Source organism: Bidens hawaiensis, unplaced genomic scaffold (assembly GCF_021521415.1).
Source record: "Bidens hawaiensis isolate Kalapana, Puna unplaced genomic scaffold, B.hawaiensis_p1.1 tig00035948_1, whole genome shotgun sequence".
Classification (NCBI taxonomy): domain Eukaryota; kingdom Viridiplantae; phylum Streptophyta; class Magnoliopsida; order Asterales; family Asteraceae; genus Bidens; species Bidens hawaiensis.
Window position 1 is genome coordinate 1 of NW_027496267.1, and position 14,574 is coordinate 14,574.

A 14,574-nucleotide genomic window follows, 5' to 3' on the forward strand; every position below is an offset into this window, starting at 1 on the left:
TTTATTAATCTCTACCAACTCTAATCGTTTTTTAGTTGGATGCCTTTCCATCCATTCAAGAATAAGCCGTCCTCAAGAAGCTCCTTAGCAACCCCTAGGCATATTTTCATCAGGAAAGTAGCGATTTCTTCTTCACTACTACCGATGTTTGATGCATTTGATATATTTTTTTTTTTCAATTTATCATAAGAAAAAAAAGACTTTATTTAAATTCCAAATTCTCCGATATTTGACATAACTTGTGTGTATTTATTTTCAACATGTGATCTGCTAAAACAAAGAATTCAAACACCTTGCACAATCACATCCTACAACTACCCTTTTTAAAGCTAGGTTATGTGTTTCTTTTAGAGAATTCTGTAATTTGTCTTCCTGGTATATAGACCAATTCTACAGGTTGGACATTGAAAATGATTTTGTGAACTTTGGACCATCGTGATATTTGGGCGGATCAATCTGATTCCTTGCCGTCAGTTGACCGTAAGTTGACTGACCAAAAAACGGTGAAATTACCTTTTTACCCCTGAGTCTATAATTAAACCTAAAACTAAATATCCAAATTTTGTGTAGTGGGTGGGGTTCAAACCCCGGACCCCCGGTTTAACAACAAACAACACAAACCAGTTGAACTGAGCTACCATTTAATAAAACTACACAATATCTAATATATATTAAGTACCACAATGTGCTGTATATGTATGTTGTATATATGTTCTGTATGTATGCCGTATAGTATATATATATATTGTGTATATATATGCTGCATATATATATATGCTGCATATATATATATGCTGCATATATATATATACATACTGTATATAATATTTTTAAACGACGAAACGAGTCCGAAAACGACGAACCAGCTCGTTTTGTAACAAACTTTTCACTAAAAAACGACGAAACGGGTTGTTTTTTAACAAACTTTTTGTTCAAAAACGACGAAACGGGTCGTTTTTTAACAAACTTTTCACTAAAAAAAGACGAAACGGCTCATTTTTTATTGTAATTTTAGCTAAAAAACGACGAACCGGCTCGTTTTTTAAAAACCTTTTGTTCAAAAACGATGAACCGGCTCGTTTTTTAACAAACTTTTCACTAAAAACAACGAAACGGGTCGTTTTTTAACAAACTTTTTGTTCAAAAACGATGAACCGGCTCGTTTTTTAACAAACTTTTCACTAAAAAACGACGAAACGGGTCGTTTTTTAACAAACTTGTTGTTCAAAAACGACGAAACGGGTCGTTTTTTAACAAACTTGTCACTAAAAAAAGACGAAACAGCTCGTTTTTTATTGTAATTTTAGCTAAAAAACGACGAACCGGCTCGTTTTTTAAAAACCTTTTGTTCAAAAATGACGAACCGGCTCGTTTTTTAACAAACTTTTCACTAAAAACAACGAAACGGGTCGTTTTTTAACAAACTTTTTGTTCAAAAACGATGAACCGGCTCGTTTTTTAACAAACTTATCACTAAAAAACGACGAAACGGGTCGTTTTTTAACAAACTTGTTGTTCAAAAACGACGAAATGGGTCATTTTTTAACAAGCTTTTCACTAAAAAACGACGAAACGGCTCGTTTTTTATTGTAATTTTAGCTAAAAAACGACGAGCCGGCTAGCTATCCCCAAACCCGAGCCCGAACACACAATGAACACAACCATTCTTTTATATATATTACACAATACATAAACACATATATCAAAACACCCGAATTATAATCTTCGGGATTTTACGCGCCGAAGTCGAACCCGAAAACCCCGAACACTACGGTAGGAGAAGCGGGTCGACATTCCACGTTCTACGGAACGCCAACCGGACTACACCGGCGACATTAACCACAACGCGGACGGAAATTTGACGAATCCGAAATCGGATTCAGAGACCTATTGCTAGTGGGACTCCTATTAAACATGTGAACCGAATCATGAACACGAAAACCATGGCGGCGTCGGATGTGGATGGGATGGCGGCTGGATGGCGGCTCGGCGTCGGTGGTGGCGTCGGATGTGGATGGGAATGGCGACGGGCGTCGGTGATGGTGACAGGCGTCGGCGATGGTGTTGGTGACGGGCGTCGGTGATGGTGTTGGTGATGGGTATTGTGGTGATGGTCGTGTATATATATATATATATATATATAGTGGGGAAATTGTAAAGAAATTGTGGTGATTGAGTTGGGTAAGAAACGAAGGATGGAAAGAGGGAGGAAGGAGGGTGGAGAAGGGGGAAGAGTATGGAGGAAGGAGGAAGAAGATAATACCCGGTGGTCGGACTGTCATTTATCCCGGCAAGCTGGTTTTTTCAAGCTTTTAAAAAATATAACTAACAGAGGGGCACATATGTGACTGGCCAAAATTACATTTGTAAAAAGTCTAAAATACCCTGCAAATAAACGAAAATATTTAACGGAAGGAGTCAGATTGACCCGCCCAAATATCACGATGGTCCAAAGTTCACAAAATCATTTTCAATGTCAAACCTGTAGAATTGGTCCATATACCAGGGAGACAAAATGCAGATTTCTCTTTTTTTTATGTTGAATCAATTACATAAAGCACTACAGAGATAACTAAATTTATCAAACTTCAAAAGCTTGCATTTGTTGCTTATAGACACTCCCGAATCAAAGAAGTTGGTGGTTAAAAGAGTTGCATGATTAAAACCATTACAAGCAAGAACACACACTTGAAATCAAAAGAACTCACATATCATTTAAAAGAGTTTCAAACTTGCAATTTTTACTTTAACAAGTCCATTTGAGATTCAAAAATTGTTACTAAACTTCAACACTCATGCCATTATGCCAACCAAGTCAAATTCACTTCATAAAAACAGAAACTAATATGCTTTGGAGGATAAAAGGACATGATACTAACCAAATTCAATAAGATAGATATATAATAATTTTTTTGAATGATAGACAACCTCTCACCTAATTATTATGTGGAAATCGTGCAATTCGACTAAAGGCATGTGACCATGGATAATGCCATAATGGAGATTTTTTCCTTAAGATTTATCGTATATTCAGACTATCATGTATGTCAACAAAGCATGTGTCACGTATCATTTATACCAACATCAACCGTAAACATGTCAAGCAACAAACATATCTCATAAGTCTAGTGTCTTTTTTTTTTTAGATTTAAGTTTTAAACTTCACGTCATGTTCGTCATGTTGTATTTTGTTTACCAAAATATGTTTTCATGACATGAATATATAATTGGCCACTTGGGCAGCAGCTTACTTACAATCTTAATACGTAACCTTAATGAAAAAAAATGTAAGAATGGGGGGGGGTTACCTTTTATTAACACAAGTAAAATAATAATAACGAAACTCTCGTTTTACAAGGGAAATATTGTAGTGCAATAACATGTACAAACCAAAATGAGAATAGACATTGTAAATGATTCAAACCGATTTGTTGGTAAAAACTTTAATAGAAATCGGTTAACTCAAGTCGTCCGCACGGTAAGCATCTTCACCTTCATCTTCTTGAATCCAACTCATTTAACTACAATACCGAGCAAACGACGTTGACAATTATGGTTGAGGCACGTGTTTAACACGATTCCCTTAAAATAGATTCCGCGCTTCTTAAAAACGAGCACGTCTATCTTCCAGGATACAACAATCGGAACAGTATGTGTACTGCCAGAGATATCCACGCACCCAAGGTATCACCAAATAATTCATATATTTAGAATGGTAGAAAGGATGAACAAAATGGTTGAAGAATTTGAGATAATATCTATCAATTATATGGAGCTCAACACCAAGATACTCTTGATATTACTATCTTTCCTCGTTTTTCCACTTGATAAAATGAACTACATGACTATTTTATAATCATAAAATGAGACCAAGAGTCCATCTTAAAAGTCTTTTAATCTAAATTAGAAACAAGTTAAATGCAAGAGAAAACAAGACGTTTGATTATTAAAACAAGAGTTAAAAGAAATAATAAACTCAAATTCTTTATATAAAATTAAGAAAATATTTGTTAGAGCATTCTCAACCCATTCTCTAAAGTTGTCAAACCCATATAATTTAGAGTAAATTTTAAAAAATTATCAAAATCACCTCTCCAATCTATTCCCCATTATATGGATGGGTTATATGACAACTAAAGTAAATCCCTAAATATAGTGACTCATTTTTTATCCATACCATATAATATATCACATATCTCCCAATCATCATTTACTATATAATAAGATAAAAGAGAAAAAAATAATAAAGAATTAATTTATGATATGAATAGGGAATAGAATATGGAAGAATTTTGAAAAATGATAAATAAATTTATGGAATGGTGTTTTTTAGCTAAATTATAAGAAAAATATATGAAATGGGATGTGAATGCTCTTATATATTTACATAAGAGATGTAACAAATGCCCACTAGAAATAGCAAGTTCCTAAAAACCAGTCCAACCTGTCAACTTGAGAGCATCGACATCACATTCATCATAATTAGTGGGTTTTTAGTTAGTGGAAACCCATTGTACTAAATTTCCAACAATCCCCCACATAAATGAAGATCGATCAAAACACACAAATTATCCAATGACACCTTGACATTTGAATCATGCATAGGATAAATAGGAGTTACCCTTTAAACATTCCCTTGTGAAACATATTTAATTTACTAGTTGTTGGTGTCAAAATCATTCGATTGTATAACATTCTTTACAGAGTTAGACACAAGTAACAAGTTTTTGTATGAATATTAAGATTTATTAAATTTATTGTGCTAAGTAAGATTTGAAAGAGATGGTTTTGGAAGTAAAATGATAAGGATTATATACCGATGATTTCAAACTATAATTTATAAGAAAAGGCACAAACGTCTTTGGAAAATTTTGTTCTTAAAATTGAAGTATACTTAACATACGCATGAAATTGAAAGATAAGACAATCTACTAATGTAATAAAACCACATTAAAACAAAGTTCTTTTTGGACGGTGTCATGCACATAAAAACCCCTCCTTTTATTTTCACAGCCCTGTAATTCTGACACGTGGCTTCACTTTGGTATAGAACGTAAAGAACGGGTTTAACCTCCCACGCCTCATTCTTTTTTATTTGATATAAGTATTCTCATAAATGTTTCATCCATTTTGAGAACTGTACATGTTTTTTTGTTCAACTGATATAACATCATTCATTCATAGGAAAATGGGTCATAATCCAAAAAAAGGACATATGATAGGGTATGTAAGTTAACTTGCTTTCACAGCTCAGATGGTTAGAGCACATGTTTAGTAAGCTGGGAGTATTTAGTTCAAATCTCAAAAGAAAGCAATTTTTTATATCCTTATTTGTTAATCTCCTGGTAAAACTGTAAAAAAACAAACTGTTATTTGGGTAAAAATTATGAAAAGTTGAAAAACATATTAGAATTAGTCTAAATGCATCTATAAAAGAAGACTTAGGCATTTTAAATAAACTTTGGATATTCAAAAGGTTTTAACTGACCCTATGTAAGCTGTTTATGACCTAAAACCATTTTTTGGACAGGTGTCATGCACAAAAATACAGAGAAAGTTACATTTGATAATTGATATGTGATCTACTTTTGATCGCATACAAAGACAATCTAGGTTGGACGTAAGTATATGATCCTAACCGGTCAAGTTGGTTAAAAGTAGATAAATAGGGAGCAGGTTAAAATCACCAAATGTGTACTTTTAGCGAATACCCTTCTAAATTGCTCATGATTTGGATTTTGAAGCTGAAGTTTGAACCATTTTAAGATTTAGGTTATTGTTATATTAATGTTTGTTATCTTAATTACAACATTAACTATTTATGATTCATACATGGTGTTGGACCAAGTATTGCTTTTAGCTTTTCTGCTTATGATAGCTTGCAATCGTATTGGAAATCCCATAGGTAACAATTTTGTACTCTGTTATATGTAACATGCTTTCAAATTTGGTAAAAAAAAAATTCACTTTTGCAATAACAAAAAGATGAAGTAAGTTATATTTTGCAACTCGTGTTAATTTCTTTCATGTCCAATGATAGGATGGATGATTCAACTGTCATGGCGTGCCTCACTTGTGGCAGTCTTTTGGGCATTGCTTCATCTACAGGTAAGCATGCTTGATAAATAATAATTACAACTAGCAAAACCGTATAACTCTATATGTTCAACAGCCATATATTCTTTCGATCTTGTGACGAGAAGAAAGCAGTTGGAATGAGCCAGTGGACGGGCCAAACTCTATCATATTAGTAAACGAGTCAAGGTTACCCACTGCTTTTTAATTTTTCTTTACTTGTGATTATTGAAGAAATGAAGACTCATTATCTATTGACTTATTACATTAATAATAATGTATCCCTATATGCTTTAAATGTCTCAACTGCTGTTACATGACAGTGGTGATATTGCTCATTTGAAAGTCACTTGCATACACGATTGCATTGAGCTTAGTTAGGTTTCTCATTGCAACCAAATAATGTCATCTTTAATATGCACCAAGTTTTGCAAAACTGAAGTATATGTGAGGTTTAATTATCATAATTACATGAACAATTAATATCGGCAATCACAACATGTGTTGCAAGACCCCTCCTGGTTCTCCATTCACCATTTCGTTTGTTTATTTAGATATTTTATTGTAACTTTAATTGTGACTTGAAGTTGTATAAATTGTGAACGAAAAGCAAAAGCGGATGATATCCCAGTTGATAGAGATTTTTTTAAGTAGCATGTTCTGATTGAAATAGGAAAAGATTTTGTACGATTTAGTATACTAATGTTTGTAAGTTGCAAAATGTAAATTAATACGTAAATTGCAAATATAAGTATTCAAATATAATATATATTTTTTTGCTATCAAATTTTATTAATTTTATTACTCTAACCCATACACCAGCCTCTCCTTTTATTTGCACTATCTTTTTGTTCTGACACATGGCTTCCTCACTGTGGAGAGCGTACTCAACAATTCTCCGAACAGGTTGAAACCTGTTCCCTCCAACTGAGTAGTTGCTTCTTCAAACCCATTTCTCTAAATATGTCCGGTGGTTTCATTCTGCCACAATCAATTGCCGTATTCAAGCTGTCTGTTAAAACTGAATAGTAATGTATATAAAACTATTACTTTCTGTTTATAAAAGTTATTTAATTTTTGATGATTTTTACTTAAGAATACCAAGCCAATGGCAGCCATTGACCCATTGTAATGAATTATGACATAAACCACATTATAAAAATAATTGAAAAATATATGTATATACAAGTCAACCCGAACCCAACCCGTTTAGCTAAATGTGTTTGCAGTTTTGGACTACTTGAGGATTATCAGGTTGTATCCTCAGAAAGCCTAGACACCAGCCGACACTTTTAATCATCTTTCATTTTGATCTTTATCTTACTCTATGTCTAAGTGAAGTTGTCTATATAGTTTAGATGCTTGTTTCTTTTGAAGGAAATATGACCTTAAATGCTGCTGATCTTGATCAATACAGAGCAAATGCGTGGCTTCATTCTCCACCATGACAACCTTATACCCGACAAGGTAACATACTGTTATATGGTTTACTTAAATATAATTTATTCCCAACCTAAGTGTGTGTTTAGGTCCCGAATAACAACCTGCTATTGCCCGAGCCTACTCTTTTTCTAGGATTCTTGAATTCATACCAGAATTGATGCAACATCCATTATGCTCTTTGTTGAGTATGTTGTTGGATTTAAGCCTTTGAGGTTTGTAATTAGTTTCAGCATAGGTCTCATATTTTATTTTTTTAACATGTTTCAAACATCTGATAAACATCAAGAGCCCCTGACTTAACGGACTAATATAAACGGGGTTATAAAAAGTACTTAATTTGCAAGTTTTAGAAATGTTTGGTAGCCATTTGCATTAAATTAAAAAGTGGTACCAAAGTTGCGTAATTGGACAAACCACAGGTACTAAAATGACATTTAACTCATTTTTTTTGTAATTCTATTACATGTAGGTTGTTTGGATGATTGGAAGGAGCTTGAACAGAAGTTTATAGGCAAAGTATGCTAATATGTATATTTGGGTTAGTTAGTTAGTTACGTGTCAAACCAAAGTTTTGACTACATCTGATAGACCTGCTAATGGGATTGGATTTGGTAAACATGGGCTGCCAACAATTTCATAGCTTTTCTACACACAAGTGCTCCTAATGTGCTATCTCATTGCCTTATCGGAAGTGATAATGGTGGTAGTATGTTGGTTTATTTTTTATTTGCTCAAGGTTCGAAAACAAAACTATATGTTTTATTTACCAACTTAAACGTGCTAAATTAATGTAGGTCTAACCAATTTTTCTTTTTTTTCTTTTTTTTAATTTGCGTTTATTTAAAAGTCTGTTGAAAATCAAATAGATTGGGTCAAACGGGTCGGTCAAACCTTTTTGACTCGAACGGCATTAAATGAAAAGTCCTCGTGCTTCTTAAGAGTCACTATGATACAAGCGGATCAGGTCGGGCTTGGTTGACTCCTACGTTTTATTTTTTTTTTTGAATTTAATTTTAGTAATTGTGCACTTTATTTTTTGTCTTCATATGTTATTAAATGGGTTTTATTTAATTAATGAGTTAAGTTTTGTTTTTTTTATCAAATCCCGTGTAGTGCACGGGTTATAACCTGGTTCATATAAATATAATCAATTGAGAATCAATGACTATCTCGTTTGAAAGTTAAAATGAAGGGCACTATACGAATAGTATGAAATTAAATCTTATTCATATTAGTGTTCACACGAATAGTATGAAGATAAACCTCATCCCGATCATATATATTCACGCACACATAATAAACCTCATCCCGATCATATATATTCACGCACACATAATAAAATCCCATATATTATCTTCAACTTCACCTTGATATGCGTTATTTTGTCAACCAATGAAATCCAATCTCCTTTATAGTATTACTATTATTATTATTATTATTATTATTATTATTATTCCGACTCTTTTTAACAAATTAATAATACTTGTCAACACACAACTTCAACGCCAGAGAAAGAAAGAAAGAAAGAAAGATAAGATGGATCATGCCGCCGATGCTTTCCGTACGGACTTGATGACCATAACCCGGTTCGTACTCAACGAACAATCCAAGCACCCCGAGTCGCGTGGCGACTTTAGTATTTTGCTTAGTCACATTGTTCTCGGCTGCAAGTTCGTCTGTGCTGCTGTTAATAAGGTCATCTTGTTACTTACTCTCATTTTTAAAACGTACAATTGTGTTCTGATTAATATATATTAACAACCAATTTATTCTTATTCAACTTCATTTTGAGTTAACTTAGTTTGTCCAAATTGTGATTTTTTATGTTCTTGTATATTTCAATATTATGGTTTCTTCACTATAAAGAAACCGAATTTGGCGGTGCTAATTGTTAAATGTTTACTGCTTTTAATTACATTGATTTTTGGTTTTAGGATTTGTTGATACAAATCCTCATAGCCGGAGTTGGGTCCACTTCGGGCCGGAGTATCCAGGTGCGGCTTAACCATTTTGAGGCCTAAACCGAACAAAAAACTGTGGGCCCTTTGTAAAAATTAGTACTTTCGATTTCCGACAAAAAATAGATTTCTTACACTCGACAATCTTTTTATCGCAAGTAAAGTTGGGTCATTGGTCCATAAAGAAAATTGAACTCTTTCTTACGCTTGTTCCGCTACTTTAGAGTTGGATACGTCCCGTACATAAAGTTGGATTTTGTCATATTTTGTGTCAAAAACATACAAAATCTTAAACTGTGTGGACGTAGACTCGTAGAGACTTGACCCTCGCCTCTAGGATCACAGTGTCATGCTTTACCGTTAAACTATGACGAAATTATTTGTCAAAATTATATATTACATATAAGTTCTTTTAAGGGGCCCGAAAGTTTTAGGGAGCCTAAGAGACCGCTTGTTTTTCGTAAAGAAGGGGCCAGCACAGTATACATGTATAGACGTATCAAACATAAATATGTGAATAGAATGGACCTTTTGAAAATGAGATTGCTTTAGAAGGGAGAGTGGGCTAAACCTATGTTGGACTAGATGGTCCCAATATAAGGGTTACTGTCAACATTATGAAATCAACATAGTCAAGCATTGTTATCACAATAAAAACCAAACACGACCCACTACCCCTTGCGAAGAAAAGAAAGGAAAGACCACATTTTCCAAGGGGCCCCACATGACTCGTTCACATAATTCGAATTCACAAATTTTGTTTGATACGTCTATACCTGTATATACTGACTTGATCATCAGAGTGTGATCCAGAGGCTTTGGCCTCGAGACTCCTTCAACGGGTCACTTTGTTGCTTACAAAGGCCCAAGTTCAACTACACGGATTTTTGTAGCAACATTATTTTTCCATAATAATATCATAGTCCGAAACGATTGCTAGTGATTAGTGACTAGCATCTAGTTAAACTTACCATGATAAGCTAGTATGTTTTACTTCCAAAGTTAATGTGCTAATTTATAAAAAAAATGAACTAATTAACTAAAAGTTATTCTTATAGTTTAATGTTTGCTCGTGCAGGCAGGATTGGCAAAACTCATTGGACTTGCTGGAGAGACCAACGTGCAGGCAAGTTAATAATAGAACACTTGTTTAGAGGTGGAGTTTTTGACCCGTTTACCTATTAATGGGTTGATTTCGTTTATGTGATATCTCAAACGGGCCAAGACAAAATATTTAGATAATTGGAAACGGGTCAAATGGGTCAAACATGACAAATGAGTTGTAGGTCACCACAGCATATTTTTAAGTTTTAATGCAATGTGGGCCTGTGACTAGTTATTTAACATTCATTGGTGCCTGTTTTTGCTTCAGGGAGAAGAACAGAAGAAATTGGATGTTTTGTCAAATGAAGTTTTTGTGAAGGCTTTGGTCAGCAGTGGCAGAACAGTGAGTGTCGGCCTGTTAACCGTTTTTAACTTCTAAAAAAAAACTTTTTACTGTTTCTTTGTTAACCATTTTAATCCCTCTTTGTTAGTGCATACTTGTTTCTGAAGAGGACGAGGAAGCAATAATCGTAGAACCAACCAAGCGTGGAAAGTGAGACCAAAGTTTTAATCTCCTTTATGACTAATTTTCTTTTAACTCTATTTGTTTCAAGAAATTTATATGCAAACTATACAGGTATTGTGTTGTTTTCGACCCGTTGGATGGATCTTCCAACATTGACTGTGGCGTTTCCATTGGAACCGTATGACATTCGACACTCATCTAACCTAAATTACTTTTCATGTTTATATATCTTATGAATTCATTTCCATATATTTTGAATTCATTTCGTCTAGATATTTGGGATTTACATGATTAAGATAGCGATGAGGCCCGTTTAGAAGATGTTCTTCAGCCCGGCAAGAATATGCTGGCTGCTGGAAACTGCATGTACGGTAGCTCTTGCACGGTGAGAAATGACTCGTTTAACAAATGTTATGTGAAGCTTTGGACTAATCTATTGCTGACTTGAACCTTATTTCGTTAATTAATTTATTACATATATTTTCAGCTTGTGTTAAGCACTGGATCTGGTGTGAATGGATTTACTCTTGATCCATCTTTAGGGGAGTTTATACTTACCCACCCTGACATTAAGGTAAGTATATATGTATATATGTGAGTGTATTGTATATATACATGTATATGCAGATTAATATATATTTTCTATTTGTAACTAACACTTTCCTATACAGATCCCGAAGAAAGGAAAGATTTATTCTGTTAATGAAGGAAATGCTAAGAACTGGGATGGTCCTACTGCAAAGTATGTTGATCATGTTACATTTTCCCTTCGCGTTGGTGTCTTTTCAATTGTTTATTTATTTCTTTTATATAACTATTTTTGCATTACAGGTTTGTGGAAAAATGCAAGTTTCCAACAGATGGTTCACCTGCAAAATCTCTAAGATACATTGGAAGGTACTTGCTTATTATTATTATTATTATTATTATTATTATTATTTCATCTTTCATAATTTTAATGAAAAAATGTCATTAAATTAGCCACATGCATTTATGTCATGTAACTATTCAAGTCTTTTTGGAGATTTTAAGGAACAGCAATTTTGTCTTGTTTTTATTTAGTGTTTTTTAAATTCTGTTTTCTAACTGTCTGTTACAGTATGGTTGCTGATGTTCATCGTACCTTACTCTACGGGGGCGTGTTTTTGTACCCTGCTGATAAGAAAAGCCCGAATGGAAAACTAAGGTACAATTTATCTAATATTTTAGATATTTTTTTAGTTACTTCATAACCGAACTGACATTAAAACCAACCTTTATAGTTTATTTTTCTATAAATGATAATATGATTTATAAAAAAAGGTATTGGTCTAAACATAAATGCATATTAAAACAGGGTTCTCTACGAAGTGTTTCCTATGCCATTCTTGATGGAACAAGCCGGAGGACAGTCGTTTACGGGCAAAGAACGGGTAATTTGAGCATTCGGGTTACATTTTATGTTAACGGGCCAAATGAAATATTTTTAAACAAATTTGATTTGCAGGCTCTTGATTTGGTCCCAAAGAAGATACATGAACGGTCTCCGATATTCTTGGGAAGCTATGATGACGTGGAAGAAATCAAGGCATTGTATGCTGCTGAAGAGAAGGCATAAAGAATGTTGTTATTGTGCAGTAGTATTTCACTTTTATAAGTTAATTATGTTATATCTTCTATATAATTGTTCTGTAATATTGTGTTTTTTAATTTTATAACAGTAATTATTTTACAAAATTAAATTGCACTGAGAAATAGCTGGCAACAATTCTTTCTTTTTTTTTCGGAAATGTTTTTGTGGTTGGTAAAATGGGTTAAAACTTAAAAGAACTTTCAATGGGCCATGAGTGTGTCAAGTTTATTGTTTAATAGAAACTGGTTGAGACAAGTTGCTTCCCAAATCAGTTTGTTTGCTTTTGTTCTTGGATCAACTAATAGCAACAATCTGGGCCTTCAGTTTGATTTGTTTGAAACGGGGGTTTTAATCGGTTTAGATCGATTTTGACCGTGTCAAAAGTTTCAAGTAGGTTGTAAACCGGTTACAATATCATTTATCATTGTCCTTTCAACGAAAATGGTCTAAGTATTCAGGAATAGGCGAAAAAGCTAATCCGTCTAGTTAGATGTAAATATATTTAACAAAAAAACATGAGTTGCATACAAAACAACAAATAATCTATTAAAAAAGTTTAATAATTATAAAGTTACTCGTTATTTGAGTCGATTGTGTGACTGCATTTGACTTTTTTTATGTGAATCATCGACCAGTCGACCGCTAGCCTAGCCATGTGCAATTAGCGGACACACTCCCTTTCTCGTCCTCTCTTCACAAATCAAGAAAGATAAAAATGGCTTCCGTAAATCAAGAAAGATAAAAAGTAAATGTATATAAGTTATCATAATAATAATAATAAATAATAATAATAATAATAAAAAAACATTCATGTCGTTATAACAATATTGTCAACCCAATAAAAAAGATTTAACATTTTCAAAGCTAACCGTCACGTCTCAAAACAAATTATAATTCTATGTGGTTTCCAGATGATGACTACCCAAACGATTTTAGAATGTATTATTTTGCAATATTTGTAGCTTTCCAAGAAGAAAAGGTACAAGGATGTCATCACACCTTTTATTAATAATCATTAACGTTGTTAAAATATTTAAGCTATTCTGTATGCTACTATACATCGAATTTATCCATGATATTTGGAAAAATCGAAGTGTGCTGGATTGACTGGTTGAATGAATAGGTAAATCCAAACATTATTCGTATAATTTGTGTATTTATTTGTGCCAAAAGTATTAACAAAAAACACATTTAAAATCATGTTATGCTAATTTCATGTTTCTAATTAACCCATTTTATATTCATATGTAGGATAAGTAACATATGATAACTGAGTAACAATTTAAGTATCAAAAGACTCCAATTAACCAAATAATTTTAATGGGAGAATGATTTTTAATACTTCTAACTTTTATTCATTGACTGATAACACTTAGAGCTTTCGATTTGTTACCCACTACTCCCAACATTCATCTTATTTTTCTGTTTCGCTCCCCGTCTAATGGAACACTAACATCGTTAATGTTTTGGACAAAAACTGCCATTCAAACTAGTTGAAGGGGTGAAAAAGAAATTTAATTTGTTTAACATATACCCCAATTTGCCTCCACCCCATACTAGATTAAGCACAACCACTCCACCACTGGCTTCAAATACGCCTCGCTTAGCCGCTCTTCCAGCAACTCCGCCGTCGTCTCCCATACCATAATCGACAACTCCCTGTCACCCTTCGACTACTCTCTCGTCGGAGAAACTGTGCATCGTCGCATAGGCTTTGTCGCCAGAACCCTAGTCGCGACTATAGGCAAAATAAAGAACTGTTGAGATCTTTCTTTAATTACCATAACTAAATTGTAACACCCCGACTTTAAGCGAAATACGCCCGAGTGCAACGTACAGATCACTAATAAGCTCGTAATGCTATTAATGGTGACAATATGTTAATTATTCCATAAACTTCGCAAGTACACAAATGA

The 14,574-nt window shown here is 33.5% G+C and overlaps 1 long non-coding RNA gene and 1 pseudogene across 2 annotated transcripts; both read left to right on the top strand.

Annotated features, from left to right (window-relative positions):
• Positions 1 to 7,443: 7,443 nt before the first annotated feature.
• LOC143588001 (uncharacterized) lies at positions 7,444 to 8,245 on the top strand. The gene is made up of 3 exons (XR_013145012.1): positions 7,444 to 7,542; positions 7,605 to 7,730; positions 7,988 to 8,245. It is a non-coding gene; the product is annotated as an uncharacterized LOC143588001 (long non-coding RNA).
• A 742-nt stretch (positions 8,246 to 8,987) lies between these two features.
• Positions 8,988 to 12,757, top strand: LOC143588002 (fructose-1,6-bisphosphatase, cytosolic-like; annotated as a pseudogene). Its single transcript, XR_013145014.1, has 12 exons — positions 8,988 to 9,213; positions 10,555 to 10,606; positions 10,853 to 10,923; positions 11,012 to 11,073; positions 11,158 to 11,224; positions 11,319 to 11,431; positions 11,534 to 11,620; positions 11,718 to 11,788; positions 11,878 to 11,943; positions 12,146 to 12,232; positions 12,383 to 12,458; positions 12,533 to 12,757. The product of XR_013145014.1 is annotated as a fructose-1,6-bisphosphatase, cytosolic-like (transcript).
• Positions 12,758 to 14,574: the final 1,817 nt, after the last annotated feature.